The sequence below is a fragment of the Elephas maximus genome, chromosome 12, assembly GCF_024166365.1.
Source record: "Elephas maximus indicus isolate mEleMax1 chromosome 12, mEleMax1 primary haplotype, whole genome shotgun sequence".
In the NCBI taxonomy this organism is placed as follows: domain Eukaryota; kingdom Metazoa; phylum Chordata; class Mammalia; order Proboscidea; family Elephantidae; genus Elephas; species Elephas maximus.
Window position 1 is genome coordinate 104,126,164 of NC_064830.1, and position 14,001 is coordinate 104,140,164.

Here is a 14,001-nt window from a genome sequence, read left to right on the forward strand (position 1 = left end):
ATACACACACAAAAACTTTCTTTTTCAAAAATGTCATTACATATGTTAGTTGGCAATTTGCTTTTTCTCACTTTACAATATATTTTTTACACATTTCCACATTAGTAAATTGTTCTGGTTGTCTATTTCTATATAACAAATCACCCCAAAATTAAATGGATTAAAACAATAATTTATTACTACCTCTTACAGTTCCATGGGTAAAGAGTTAAAACAACCCACAGCTTCCAGAAACGGTTTTCTTGGTGTCTCTCAAGTCCTCATCGCAGTCTTCTCAAGGCTTTTCCAGCTCTCACTAACTGTCTTTCAAGACACTTCTAGCTTCTGCCAATTGCCCGGTCCCAAAGCCAGTGTTTTCAGTTTTGGTTGGAGCATCACTCTACTTCTAAATACCAAGTTTTGTCCTGGTTATCTGTTGCTGCATAGCAAACCACACCCAGACCTTTAGCCACAAAGGAGAGAGTGTGTGTTGTAAAAAATCCAGTGCATTCTACATCTTTTTTTTTTTTTTTTTTTTTGATGGAACACACGAAAGACTTTAAACCACAAGTTGCTGTCAAGTCGATGTGCGTTCATGGCAACCCCGTGTGTTTCAGGGCAGAACTGTCCTCCAAAGGGTTTTCCGTGACTGAGTTTTAGGAAGTAGATCACCAAGCCTTTCTTCTGAGGCACATCTGGGTGAACTTGAACCTCCAACCTTCGGGTTACCAGCTGAACTTGCTTATTACTTGCGTCACCTAAGGACTCATGAAAAACTTTTCTCTCCAGCATATACTCACCGAAATGATTTTTTTTTCTTTCATTTCTGCTTATTTCTATTTGTGGCAAAATGAGTTCCTTTATGTAGCCCTTTGCCTTGGTTCTTTGGCAAAACAGCTTGAGAGACTTTTCCCCTAAACCCTGAGGAGTTACCCTTGCCCTAGTTTTCTACCCCAGAGGGTTTGTTACTTTTGTTCAGGTTGCTTGACATTCCCTGAGTAAGCTGTAAGCAACTTGATGGTTTGATACTTTTTGTCTGGCCCTGGGCTGCAGCCTGCCCTGTGATTGGTCTCTTTATGCGCCTTGCAGGGATTGGTCAGTATACTACAGACTATGCAAATGAGGTGACTATGGTCCACCAAAGAGATCGATCAATTCATGGTCCTGCTGGGAGGTCCATGCCTTGAAATTGATGAGGAGCTTGCTTATATATGCAGCCAACTCCACAGAAATTAAAGAAGAAAGAAAGAGAAAAGGCAAGAGAGGCGAGAAGGGAGAAGAAGCAGAGGCAAGAAACCTCCTGAAAGAGCTATAACACAGGTCAAGGGCTGTAACGCCGAAGACAGCAAGAGGCTTGCAAGAGGCCCTGCGGCAGAGTCGGGCGTCAGGCCCAGAAGGAGCCCTGCAGCAGAGTCGGTGGTGATGGCAGAAACCTGCTGCTAAGAGTGCAGTAATGAGAGCTAAACACAGCTGCTACGAGGGCTGTGAGCTGGATCAGTTAGCAGCGGAGAAGCCGACAGCAGGAAGATCGAAGGCAGAGAGGCCTGCATGCCTGTGAGTAGGTGTGCAAGACCAAGAGACCTGTCCTGAGGTGCCAAGAAGAAGCCTGTCCTGAGGGGGCCGAGAGGAGGCCTGCATGGCCGAGATGGGGCATGCACAGCAGAGAGAAGGGCCTGCTTGCTTGCACAGTTGAGAGGAGCTAAGAGAGCTGTCCTGCACTGAAGAAGGGAGGGATGTCGGCTCCACTTTGGGAGAGCCTTGTAGACTTTGCCTGCATGCTTCCTGATCCTGACCTTCATCCCGAGTTGTAGCCTGTTGACCTTGAGACCCAGTTGTATCCTGTTATTTCCTTTATAAACCACTTAACTGTAAGTATGGTCTATGAGCTCTGAGTTTGTTGGAGAGTGGAGGAATCAGCTCTGTGCTGATCTTGATTCTCATCCTCCATGAAGTCAGATGAGGTCTGATGACGCCACGTTGCGCTATTCAGGATGCAGTGTAGCCCTTCACTGCCCTCTACTCTTACCTGCCTTGGGCACTTCAAATAAATGTAATTTTTGAACATAAAACGAAAGGAAGGACGAAGGATGCTTAGCGGTAGATGAGGGGATGACTTTGGCCACTTCAGAAAATGATTACCATGTGGTAAGGCAGAGATTGTGTCTGGGCGTCTGATTTGTGTACTTCTGAGTCTCAAACCTAGTGGCAGGTGGTTGTTGTGTGGTGTTGAGTAGATTCCGACTCATAGCAACCCCAGGTGAGAAAATAGAACTGCCCCATAGACTGTAATCGTATGGGAGCAGATTACCAGGTCTTCTCTCCCATGGAGCTGCTGGTGAGTTCTAACCGCTGACCTTTCAGTTAGCAGCTGAGTGCTTAGCCATGCGCCACCAGGGCTCCTGGTGTCAGGTGGTAGAAGAAGTTAATGTCTCCTAGCTGTTTCCTGGATGGCTGTGGTATTCTGGGTTAGGGGCTGTTCTTATGCCAAATCCAGCTACAAATGGATGATAAAGGGAAGCCTTCCACCCTGTTTTGTTCTATGCTGATCTTAGCTGACATTTGATAACTGCTACAAGATTTTCATTGGTTTTTAAATAGGAAGGCCTGACCCATATTGATGCTTGATGCATATATATTGAACAAATGAATAAAAGTTGGAGAAACGAATGGCATTAGGGCTTGTAAACCTGCCACCTCTTTAATCTGGATGTTTCAAAGTGTCATAGTTGGTGAGGCCCAGGAAATGTATTTGGCATGCTCATCAAAGTCAGCCACCCTGCTTTTCTAGATCTTGAGGTCAGTTGAGCTTAGTATCTTGTGGCAAAAAGATCCTTGGATTTTCTCCCAAGGTCATGGCTTTGATATGTGTTGTCGTCGTTAGCCGCCATCGATTCAGCCTCTGATTCATGTCAGCACGAAGCGGTTCTGAAACATCTCTACGATCAGTTGGGGCTTGAACTGTTGTGAGCCACAGGGTTTTACGGGATGATTTTTGAGAAGTAGATTGCCAGGCCTTTTTTCCTAGTCTGTCTTGGCCTGGAAGCTCCACTGAAACCAATTCCGCATCAGAGCAGCACACAAGCCTGCACTGACAGGTGATAGCTGTGCGTGACTGCACTGGTCAGAGATGGAACCCAGGTCTCCCACGCAGAAGGCGAGAATTCTACCCCTGACCCACCAGTGCTCCCCTTGATGTGTGTTAACCGCCCACTAGGGATAATAACGGCTAACACTTATCGAAAGGTTACTTTATGCCAGGAGCTGAGCTAACTGCTATTTCATATTGTTTCATTTAATTTTAAATTTAATCTTTACAACAACCTTATGAAATGGATATTATTATTACCCCATTTTGCAGAGGACAGGGAGATTTTGAGAGAATAAATACCTTGCCCAAATTCACATAGGCAATAAATGGGCAGAGTGAGAACTTGCCACTGAATATGTTCTACTTTGGTCATATAGTAACCCCAACATTCTACCAGGAATGCTATGTGTTTATGTAGATTTGCAAAGGTGCTTTGGTAACCCAGTTGTCACCCAGGCAGAAAGCGACAACATAATTGCTTACAGAGGGAACAGATTGCTAGAAGATGAGGTTTTCATCCACACTAAGGGATCAGCTGTTCCGACAGAACAAGGGGGTACCGTGTGGTTTAAAGTCAGGAAAGGTGTGTGTCAGGATTGTGTCCTTTCATCTTACTTATTCACTCTGTATGCTGAGCACGTAATTCAAGAAGCTGGACTATATGAAGAAGAACGGGGCATCAGGATTGGAGGAAGACTCATTAACAACCTGCAATATGCGGATGACACAACCTTGCTTGCCGAAAGTGAAGAGGACTTGAAGCGCTCACTTACCAAGGAAGATCAAAGACCACAGCCTCCAGTGTGGATTACAACTCAACAAAAAAGGAAACAAAAATTCTCACAACTGGACCAATAAGCAACATCATTATAAATGGAGAAAAAAATATATATAAGCTTTTTATTTTTTATTGTACTTTAGATGAAAATTTACAGAACAAACAATTCTCATTAAACACTTAGTACACATATTGTTTTACGACATTGTTTAACAACTCCACGACATGTCAGCACTGTCCCTTCTCAACCTTGGGTTCTCCATTACCAGCTTTCCTGTCCCCTCTTGCCTTCTAATCCTTGCCCCTGGGCTGGCGTGCCCCTTTAGTCTCATTTTGTTTAATGGGCCTGTCTAATCTTTGGCTGAAAGGTGAACCTCAGGAGTGACTTCATTACTGAATTAAAAGGGTGTCTGGGGGCCATACTCTCAGGGTTTCTCCAGTCTCTGTCAGGCCAGTAAGTCTGGTCTTTTTCTGTGAGTTAGAATTTTGTTCTACATTTTTCTCCAGCTCTGTCTGGGACCCTCTACTGTGATCCCTCTCAGAGCAGTCAGTGGTGGTAGCTGGGAACCATCTAGTTGTACTGGACCCAGACTGGTGGAGGCCACGGTAGATGTGGTCCATTAGTCCTCTGGACTAATCTTTCCCTTGTATCTTTAGTTTTCTTCATTCTCCCTTGCTCCCGAAGGGAAGAGACCAGTGGAGTATCTTAGATGGCTGCTCACAGGGTTTTAAAGCCCCAGACATTACTCACCAAAGTAGAATATAGAAAATTTTCTTTGTAAATTATGTTATGCCAATTTAGCTAGATGTCCAATGGAGAAAATATTGAAGTTATCAAGGATTTCATTTTACTTGGATCCACAATCAATGCCTGTGGAAGCAGCAGTCAAGAAATCAAAGACTATATTGCACTGGGCAAATGTGCTTCAAAAGACCTCTTCAAAGGGTTAGAAAAAAACAAGGATGTCACTTTAAGTGTGCCTGATTGAAGCCATGGTGTTTTCAATCACCTCATATGCATGTGGAAGCTGAACAATGAATAAGGAAGAATGAAGAAAAATTGATGCTTTTGAATTATGGTGTTGGTGAAGAATATTGAATATACCATGGGCTGCTAGAAGAACGAAAACATCTGTCTTCGACGAAGTACAGCCAGAATGCTCCTTAGAAGCAAGGATGGTGGGACTTATGTCTCACGTACTTTGCACATGTTATCAGAAGGGACCAGTCCCTGGAGAAGGGCATCATGCTTGGTAAAGTAGAGGGTCATCAAGACGGATTGACACAGTGGCTGCAACAATGGTCTCAAGCATAACAATTGCAAGGATGGTGCGGGACGACTGGGCAGTGTTTCATTCTGTTGTACGTAGGGTCGCTATGAGCTGGAATTGACTTAACGGCACCTAAGAACAACATCAATAAAGGATCAAAGGGAAAGATCATACTGAGGCCCCATTTACTCGCCTAGTTCATCTGCCTGTGACTGTTGTTGGAAACCCCTGGAAATGCTTTCTGTGTACTTCTACATAAGACTCAGCCAGTGGCTCAAGAAGGCGTTAATTTGGAAAGTAGGGCCTGTACAAGAAAAGACGGTAAGAACACAGGGTTGTTGTGAGCTGCTGTACAGTTGGCTCCCACCCCATGTACAACAGAACAAAATGTTGCCTGGTCCTGTGCCATCTTCATGATTGCTGGTATGCTTGAGTCCATTGTTGAGACCAGTGTGTATTCTGAGTGCCTTTCAACCTGGTGGCACAGTGGTTAAGAGCTACAGCTGTTAACCAAAAGGTTGGCGGTTTGAATCCACCAGCTGCTCCTTGGAAACTCTATGGGGCAGCCCTACTCTGTCCTATAGGGTCACTATGAGTTGAAATTGACTCGATGGCAGTTTGTTTGTTTGTTTTTCCCCAACCAAGGGGCTCATCTTCCAGCACTGTATCGGACAGTATTCTGTTGTGACTCATAAGGATTTCATTGGCTAATTTTTGGAAGCAGATCAACAGGCCTTCCTCTGTCTGTCTTAGTCTGGAAGCTCTACTGAAACCTTTTCTCCATGAGTGACCCGGCCGGTGTTTGAAACACTGGTGGCATCGTTTCCAGCGTCACAGCAACACGCAAACCACTGCAGCACCACAGACTGGCAGACAGGCTGTGCAGTCGGTTTCAGCTCACCGGGACACCCACGTGCATCAGAGTAGAAGTGTGCTCCGTACAGTTTTCAATGGCTGATGTTTTTGGAAGTCAATCTCCAGGCTTTTCTTTTGGGGAGCCTCTGGGTGAACTTGAACAGCCAACTTTTTGGTTAGCAGCTTCAAGTTTAAACAGTTGCACCACCCAGGGATTCTGGTAGATTAATACAGGTTAAAAAATAAATAAACCAAACCCGTTGCTGTCGAGTCGATTCCGACTCATAGTGACCCTATAGGACAGAGTGGAACTGTCCCATAGGGTTTCCAAGGAGCACCTGGTGGATTCAAACTGCTGACCTTTTGGTTAGTAGCTAAGCTCTTAACCACTGTGCCACCAGGGCCCCAAATGCTAAATGCCAAAGGTGTGGTACCCACACTGAATGCTGCAGGGCTCAGATGAACCACGCGCAGGCTATAAGCAAGGAGGTTCAGTCAAGGAGGGTGCTCTAATTAACTTATGCACTGGCTGGCAGCCACCGGTGCCACCCTTGCCTTGGCAGCTGACCCAGCCAGCGGAGAAGAGACACAGAGCTGTTTGGACAGGAGGCTTATGGCAGTGTTGCCTGCATTGTTCCTGAGTGGTGTGCAAATTCTCACAGCTTGTTTTCTCCGATTCTGGGAGTTGGAGACATCTGAGCTGGTGAGCAGCCTTTCTGCCCCCTAGAGGGGGCAAGAAACTGGGGACCCTGGAAAGAAGGATGCTGTCAAGAAAGAAGAACCTACTCCAGTCAGGGAAAGTCTCTTCTGGTTAGGGTTTTATTCTTCTCCCTTGGCCCACCTTTGAGAAGGGCAGAGAGTGCAGCAGGCAGCTGACTCCGTCTACGGTAATTTCTGAGCCCCAGCTCAGTGTGTTGATTTTTTTCTCTTTCTTGACAACACAAATCTTGGTGGCACAGTGTCTTCTCTCAGCTCCTGGGCACGTGGGACGCAGACAAGTGGGGACTAGGAAAGGTCACTGGAGACACTGATGTGTGGCCCTTGAGGCATGGGAGGGGTAGAAAAGTTCTGTGGGTGTGGCGTTGGCCAGGTCAGCAACGGGACAGGCTGCACAGCACTCTGTGGAATCTCTGGGTCTACGCGCCTTCTCCCCCTTGTGGACTCCCATCTTCGACCTTGGAAGGAGAGTGGGAGCCACACCTCTTCTTCTCAGGTCCCAGTGGAGCAGGAGTGAGGTTGGTGGGCAGAAGTCCCGGGGCAGACGTACCTCCCCAGGTAGGGCTAGGGGTGCGCACGCAGAATCCTCCTCCCTCCAGCGTTTGCCAGGCCCCTCCACCTCCGAAGCCGTCCTGGCCCTGGGTGCGGCCGCAGGTGCGTTTGTGGCCCAAAGGGGTGGGCCCCGGGAATGAAGTAGTTAAGGTGGGGAGCGCTTGGGCGAGTCGTCCAATACCGAGGAGAAGCAGTTTGCTGGAGTTAACGTGGGCAGAAAGGAAGGAGCACCGTCTGCCCAGCTCCAGCTCGCCCCCCGCGTGTCTGCCTGGGTGTGCAGCGCGTGTGTGCGCGTGTGAGTGCGCGCGCGCCGAGGCGTTCCTCAGGTTGCGCTGGCTGGAAACCAGGGGAGCCATTGGAGAGGCAGAAGGCTGAGGGTGGGGGCTCCCCGACCCTGGGAGCAGCCAGGGCGCGAGGGGCCAGGCGAGCCCGGAACCCGGCCACTGACGCGGGCTGAGGCGGAGCCGGGAGGGCGCGCAGGGCGGTCTCCAGGCCCTGGGGACCCGCCGGGGAGGAGCCGGGAGGAGGCCGAAGCTGCATGGAGTTTCTGGGGCGCGCAACTCCGGCGGGGCCTCGGCCACTGGGCTCCGGGGCGCAGCGCGGCCGCCGCGCACATGGGCTGAGCCCGCGCGCCGGGGCTCCGCACGGCCGGCGGGCGGGGTAGAGGAGCGCGCGGTGCCGGGTGCGGGCGCACGTCCCCAGACGGGAGAGAGGACAAGGACAGGAGCGCACGCGCCCAGATCGCGCTCCGAGCCGCCGAGGGGCTCGCTCCGGCCCCGCGAGCGCTTGGGGAGCGGCCAGGGGCGCCGCGGGAGCCGGCGGCGCGGCAAGGATGCCGGCGCAGGGACGCGGCGGCCGGCCGGGAGTGTGAGCTAAGCTGAGGCTGCCGCCGGCGCCTCCATCGCGCGCAGCCCGCTCCCCTGCGGCCTCGGAGGAAGCCCCCAGTGCCGCACCGCGCTGCTCCAAACCCGGCTTCGGGACGGCGGGGCCCGGGCGGCCGGCCCCGGCCCAGCGCGAGGTGAGTGCCGTGGTCCGCCGCTCGCTCCCGCCCGCGCCTCGGTCCCCCGCCCGAGCCCTTCCCACCGTGTCCGGCCGGACCCCCGGCTGTCGCGGCCCCTGGCCCGGGCCGCAGACCCCGGAGGGGGCGGGCGAGAGGCCAACACCGCCTCCCGTACCTGTTGGCACTGGAGAGGGCACAGGGCGGGTGGGGGCCACCCGAGCCACCTGGCCTTCCCTGGGGTGGCTCCTGGCCGCTCGCCCGCCGGTCCGCCCGCCCGCCTGGGGGCGAGGGCCGGGGAAGGGCCGCGTCTCACCCCGGTGTCCCGGACTGTGCTGCCTGGAGGCTGGGCGCTGCTCGCCGGTGGCCACGGGCTCTCGGGCGGTGGGTGGGATGGGAGCGGGAGCCGCAGGAAGCTCAGAGGGGAACAGGGAGGCATCCAGGCACCCGGCAAGCAGGGAGTCATGGCGATTGGGAGAGGCAGAAGGCAGCACTTCGCCCCCTCCAGCCTCCCGCGCGGCTGCTCGCCCTTTGGGCGCACGCTCCCCAACCGGGTGTACGGTGCCCGGGGAATGACCGGGGAGGCCTCCGCCACCGAACCTGGGACCTGCCCGGTGTTGGGTGGGCCCCAGGGCTCGCAGCAGCTTGATGGGTGCGAGCCTAAGCGGGTTGGGCGCTGGCGCCCCGGGCAGTCGGGGTGGCCATGGGTGCCCCCAGATCCTGGACCAGCGCTGCGGGGAGTGAACTTCCTCCGAGTTGACCTGAGGGTGTCCGGGCAGCAGCAGGTAGTTCTAGGCGGCCTCGGTGGCAAGGCAAGCGGAGGACGCCTCGCGCGGGCGGCACAGATGGCAGTGGCTTGCCCGCTAGCCACAAGCCACGTGCTCCCCTCTCCCGGTCCCCGAGTTTCCCCACGGCTCCTTTTTTCCCAGGGAGGAGTGTGTGAGCATGCACCTTCTTGCCGTTTGTGTTGGAGCTCTTGCTCCCCGGCTGAGGCGGTGCCTGCAGTTCCCGGGGTGCCAAGGCTGGGGCGCCATCCCCAGGACCGGAGCCTGGTGTTCCCAGGAAAGGAGACTTCCCTGGGCGCAGAGAATAGCAGCTCAAGGCAGGCTGTGTGTGGCTGTGGTGGGTGACAATGACTGTGTTCTACAGTGAGTAAGACCAGCCAGACAACAGAGCTGAGATGGCATCCCGCAGGAGGAAGGGGCCATTTCTGCCGGAGGTATGTCCACACACAGGCAACATTGGTGCAAATAAAGAACTCATGTACTCTTGGGATTTCTCGGTTCTGCTTCTCTGACTGCTGACTTTGAGCCCAGAAGATGAACTATTGTTCATGTCAGGCACCAGGGCTATGGAAGGGTTTTAAAGCCATTTGGTGTGAAATTGTCTTTAGGCTAGGACAGAACGTGTTTTTTTTTTTTTTTTTGTGGAAGCCGACTCAAGCTCTCCTCCCTAGCTTCTTGGTGGTTTTGATTTCTTTTTTGTAGGGTAGGAGGAAGTGTTGGGGGAAGATGTGGAGTCAGGACTTGTCTTTGCTGCCTGCTTGTCCCAGGCCTTGGCTGAAGTCTAGTTGGCACTGCAGACCCCATCTGTGCTTGCGGCTTTTTTATGGTGTGGACTCTAGAGCTCTGGCACCTCCTTAGGCAATCCTAGACAAAGGGTGGATGCCTTGTGGGACCCCACGGATGCCCCTGAGTGGCATTTCCCTGTGCCCTGGCCATCCCCAGTTGCCTGCTCTGGGGACAGTCCAGTAAAATGGCACCCCTTTCTGAGCTCACGGGGGACCTGTGGGTTGTCCATGGCAGCAGCCACCCGAAGAATGGCCTCGCTTCCAGAGAAGCTGATCAGTGACTCTCAAGTTGGTTTCTGGGTGCATCCAAGTGGAATAATGAAAACAAAATTCTCTGGAAACCCAATCCCTCGGACATTTTATTGGAAGAGGGATAAATCCTCTTAGAATTGTTCACCAAGATGTCACCTTTCTCTGAACTCTTAAAGTAACTGCTGCCTTGTGTGAGGGTGCAGGGTAAGGGTTCTTTAGAAAAAAAAACATTCAGTTCAGCTGGTTCTGTTGAGCAAATGATGGCCTGACTGGATGGAGACATAGGACCCCTTCCCTCTCCAAGGGGGCGGGGGTGGGGCTGGGAGTGGGGCGTGACAGCTGCTCCTCCTTGAGTTTAACCTGCATCTCCCCAGCGGGAGGGCCCTGATCAGTGCTGAAATATTGTGCAGGTGGGGCTCCAATCTGGAAAATTCTTTTCTATAGTGAGTGGCCCTGGGTGGGAAAGCTTGCTCCTGGGTCACCAGCCAGGGAGAGGAGGCTGTTCCTGGACTCTTGGGCCTGATGCCCTGTCTGCAGTGGCAGCTTTTCCTATGCTGCGGGATTGACAGCCCCTTGGAGCGCTCCCTGGGCGTCAGAAGGGGGTGCTGTTTCTTATCATGAGAGAAATTCTCGTGGCTCTCTTAGAACTTTGGAGATTGACGGCCTGTAGGACAAAAATAAAAAAGCCAAAAACAAAAACCCAAACCTGTCGTGGAGTTGATTACTTACTACTCACGGTGACCCCGTCTGTTTCCGAGTAGAACTGCACGCCCTCGGGTTTTCAGTGGCTGGTATCTCACAGTAGTAGATCCCCAGGTCTTCCGTCGTGCCGCCGGGTAGATTCGAATTGCCACACTTCAGTCAGTAGCCAAGTGCAAATGGTTTGCAGTTCAGGTTTCTGAGACCCTGCCTTTGGGCCAGACCCTTTCCCATGTTTGGTCTCATGTTTCATGTTTAGAAACCAAAGACTGATGGCTATCATTAGTTGCAGTCGAGTTGATTCCAACTCCTGGCAGCCAAATGTGTTGCAGAGTAGCACTGTGCCCCGTAGAGGTTTTCAGGCTGTGACCTTTCAGAAGCAGATCACCAGGCCTTTCTTCTGGCGTGCCTCTGGGTGGGTTCGAACCACCAGTCTTTCAGTTAGTAGTCGGGGGCTTAACTGTGCTACCCAGAGACTCCTTGAAACCAAAGCTGTGGGAGGTTAAACAACTTTTCCTAGACGGCATAACTCGTAGGTGAGAGGCAGGGTTATGGTTTGATTTCAAGAGGCTGGCTTTCTGATTCTAAGGCCAGGGCTCTTTCCACGCCTCTCACTTATGTTCTGAAAAAGTGTTTCAGTAGCCTTCAAACGAAGGCATCCTGTTGGTGTCATGGTTAAGCCCTTGGCTATTAACTGAAGGGCTGCTAGCTGATCTTGGGAGAAAGACCTGGTGATTTGCGTCTGCAAAGATCACAGCCTGGGAAACTCTATGGAGCAGTTCTGCTCTGTCACGGGGTCGCTATGAGTTGAACTTAACTCCATGGCTCACAACAACAACTACCACCTCTGAACATCTGAACAAGTGTTAGCCACTTGGGTGCCTTGTCTAGAGCCAGACACAGTGGCTGCCCTGTTTGTTGAGTGAATCTAGGTCAGCATCTCACTCCTCACTCCCAGTGAGGAAGCTCGGCATAGGGGGGACTGTGTGGTCAGTCAGGGGAAGGGGCAGACCCCTGCCTCCTCATGTGTCCCCACCCTGGAGCCATGTCTAGGTTTGAGCCTGATTGGTTCCATTATAGGCTTCTTCTTCTCCTTTTTTTTTTCTGGAATATTCTTTCTGCCTACATAGCTCTGGAGTGGGTGGCATCTTTGCCCTTCACTAGAGGCTTAAACTAATGTAGTCAGAGTGCCTGAAACGTCCTTTTGTGATTGAGAACCGTTCGGCAGTGTAAAGCAGTGCCCCAGTGCTTGTTAAAACAGTGTGAGCCCCGACTCTGAAGCAATGGAACCATCCTTCAAGAGTGGCTGAGTCCTCAGAATGCTCAATTTGAGGGTAATTCTGTGTGCGGCTACAAAGGAGAAAAAGGAAAACAGAATTTTTGCACTCGACCTGGGATTTTCAAAGCAGATTATGTTTGTAGTCGTTGGATGTCTAATGAAAATTTGGTCAGCGCCTGTTATGTGCTACGGACATAGAGCCGAGTCTGTGACACAGCTCCTGTCATCCAAAAATTTATGGATTACTGGGGCAGTCAGACACATGGGTGAGGGATATGTGTTTGTGAGTAGTGACGGGAGGTAGCCAGTGTAGGGTGGAGGCCATGTCTGAGCTGAGTTTAAAGGATAACTATGAAGACATCAGCCTCAAGTGGGTCTTCCAATGCAGAGGAGACAGGCTGGGCAAAAGCTCAGCTCGACTGAAACCTGTTCAGCGTCATAACCACACACAAGCTTCCGCTGACAGACAGCTGGTGGCTGTGTATGAGCTGTATTGGCTGGGAATCGAACCCAGGTCTGCCGCAGGGAAGGTGAGGATTCTACCACTGAACCACTATTGTCCCCAAGGTAAAACTAGATGATGTAATTGAGACAGATTCAGGGGCTAGCTCAGAATGGGGGTCAGGTAAGAAAACACACGAGGACTGTGGAGAAGCAGTGTGGAGTGCCTGGACCCTACAGTTGAGACAAGGCAGAGGCTGGGGTGATGGATGGAGGCCTTCGATCAGGACAAGGAGTTCAGCATTTATCCACTAGGGGGCGGATGGCGTGGCCAGATTTGAGTTTTAGGCAAGTCTGGGGACTTGGTAAGGTAAGGGTTTGGCAGGGATACCAGTGAGGAGGCTGGCGCCGAAAGCTGGGCTCGGGGTGAGAAGGCCATGGTGGGAGTATGGAGAAGTACAGATGGATTTGGCAAACACTTGGAAGAATTATCAATTAGGGTTCTTGGGCTGCAAGCAACAGAGAACCAACTCTGGCCAAGAACTAAAGCCCCAAAAAGAACTTATTAGAAGTATCAGAGGAAACGCTCAGATTAGGGGCGTGCCTGCAGAGACGGGCTTGGAGCAGACAGGAATGGGGCAGGCCAGGGGATCGTGGTGGCAGGAGAGGCCCTGTGGTCTCTCCCAGGTGATCCTTTGCAAGTAAATGAGCTGTAACTTTTTCCATTAGTATTATTACTATCATTATTATAAGGAGTCCTGGTTGCACAGTGGTTAAAGCAATTGACTGCTGCCCAAAAGGTCGCCGGTTCAAAACCCCAAACAGCTGGCTCTGCGGGAGAAAGATGTGGCAGTTTGCTTCTGCAGAGATTTACAACCTTGGAAACCTTATGGGGCAGTTCTCCTCTGTCCTATAGGGTCGTTATGAGTCAAAATCGACTCGAAGGCAATGGGTTTGCATCATTATTATTTTTTTTGTGTTATTTTGCTTCATTCAAAATGCTCAGAGGACATGTCTGATTGGCATAGCGTTGGGTCCCCATACCTAGGGGTGGTTTCCCATACCTAGGGGTGGTTTCCCATACCTAGGGGTGGTTTCCCAAAGGGGCATCTGAATGAATGGAGGGAGGTGGTTTTCTGAAAGGAAATTGGAATAATCCTACTAAAAGATGGTGGTAGAGATGGTGACAATTTACCACAGGAAGGTAGACTGGCAAGACTTATTAAGTGATGTGAGAGTGAGAGGCTGGGACGAGTTTAGTACGACCGGAGACCCTGAATTGTGCAGATGGTTACTGAGCCCAGCTGCTAATGGAAAGGCTGGAGGTTTGAGTGCACCCAGAGGTGCCTCGGAGGAGAGGCCTGGTGATCTACTACCGAAAAATCGGCCATTGAAAACCCTCTAGAGCACAGTTCTACTCTGATACGCATGGGGGCTCCGTGAGTCGGAATCAACTCCATGGCAAATCTTTTTGTTTCTAATAGTGCGGCCACTGGGCTTCCGGTTTAGGTAACAGGGAGGGT

At 51.4% G+C, this 14,001-nt stretch overlaps 1 protein-coding gene across 3 annotated transcripts in view; it reads left to right on the forward strand.

The window, feature by feature from the left end:
• CALN1 (calneuron 1) overlaps window positions 1–14,001 on the forward strand; it is a 535,451-nt gene that overhangs the window by 55,879 nt on the left and 465,571 nt on the right. For 2 of the 3 annotated variants that reach the window (XM_049902725.1, XM_049902726.1), the window contains exon 1: window positions 7,677–8,258. The exons of the other annotated variant lie outside the window; for it this stretch is intronic. The gene's annotated coding sequence lies outside the window, so the exon portion shown is untranslated. Of the gene's footprint in view, window positions 1–7,676; window positions 8,259–14,001 lie in introns of those variants that run through there. 3 annotated transcript variants of the gene reach the window in all.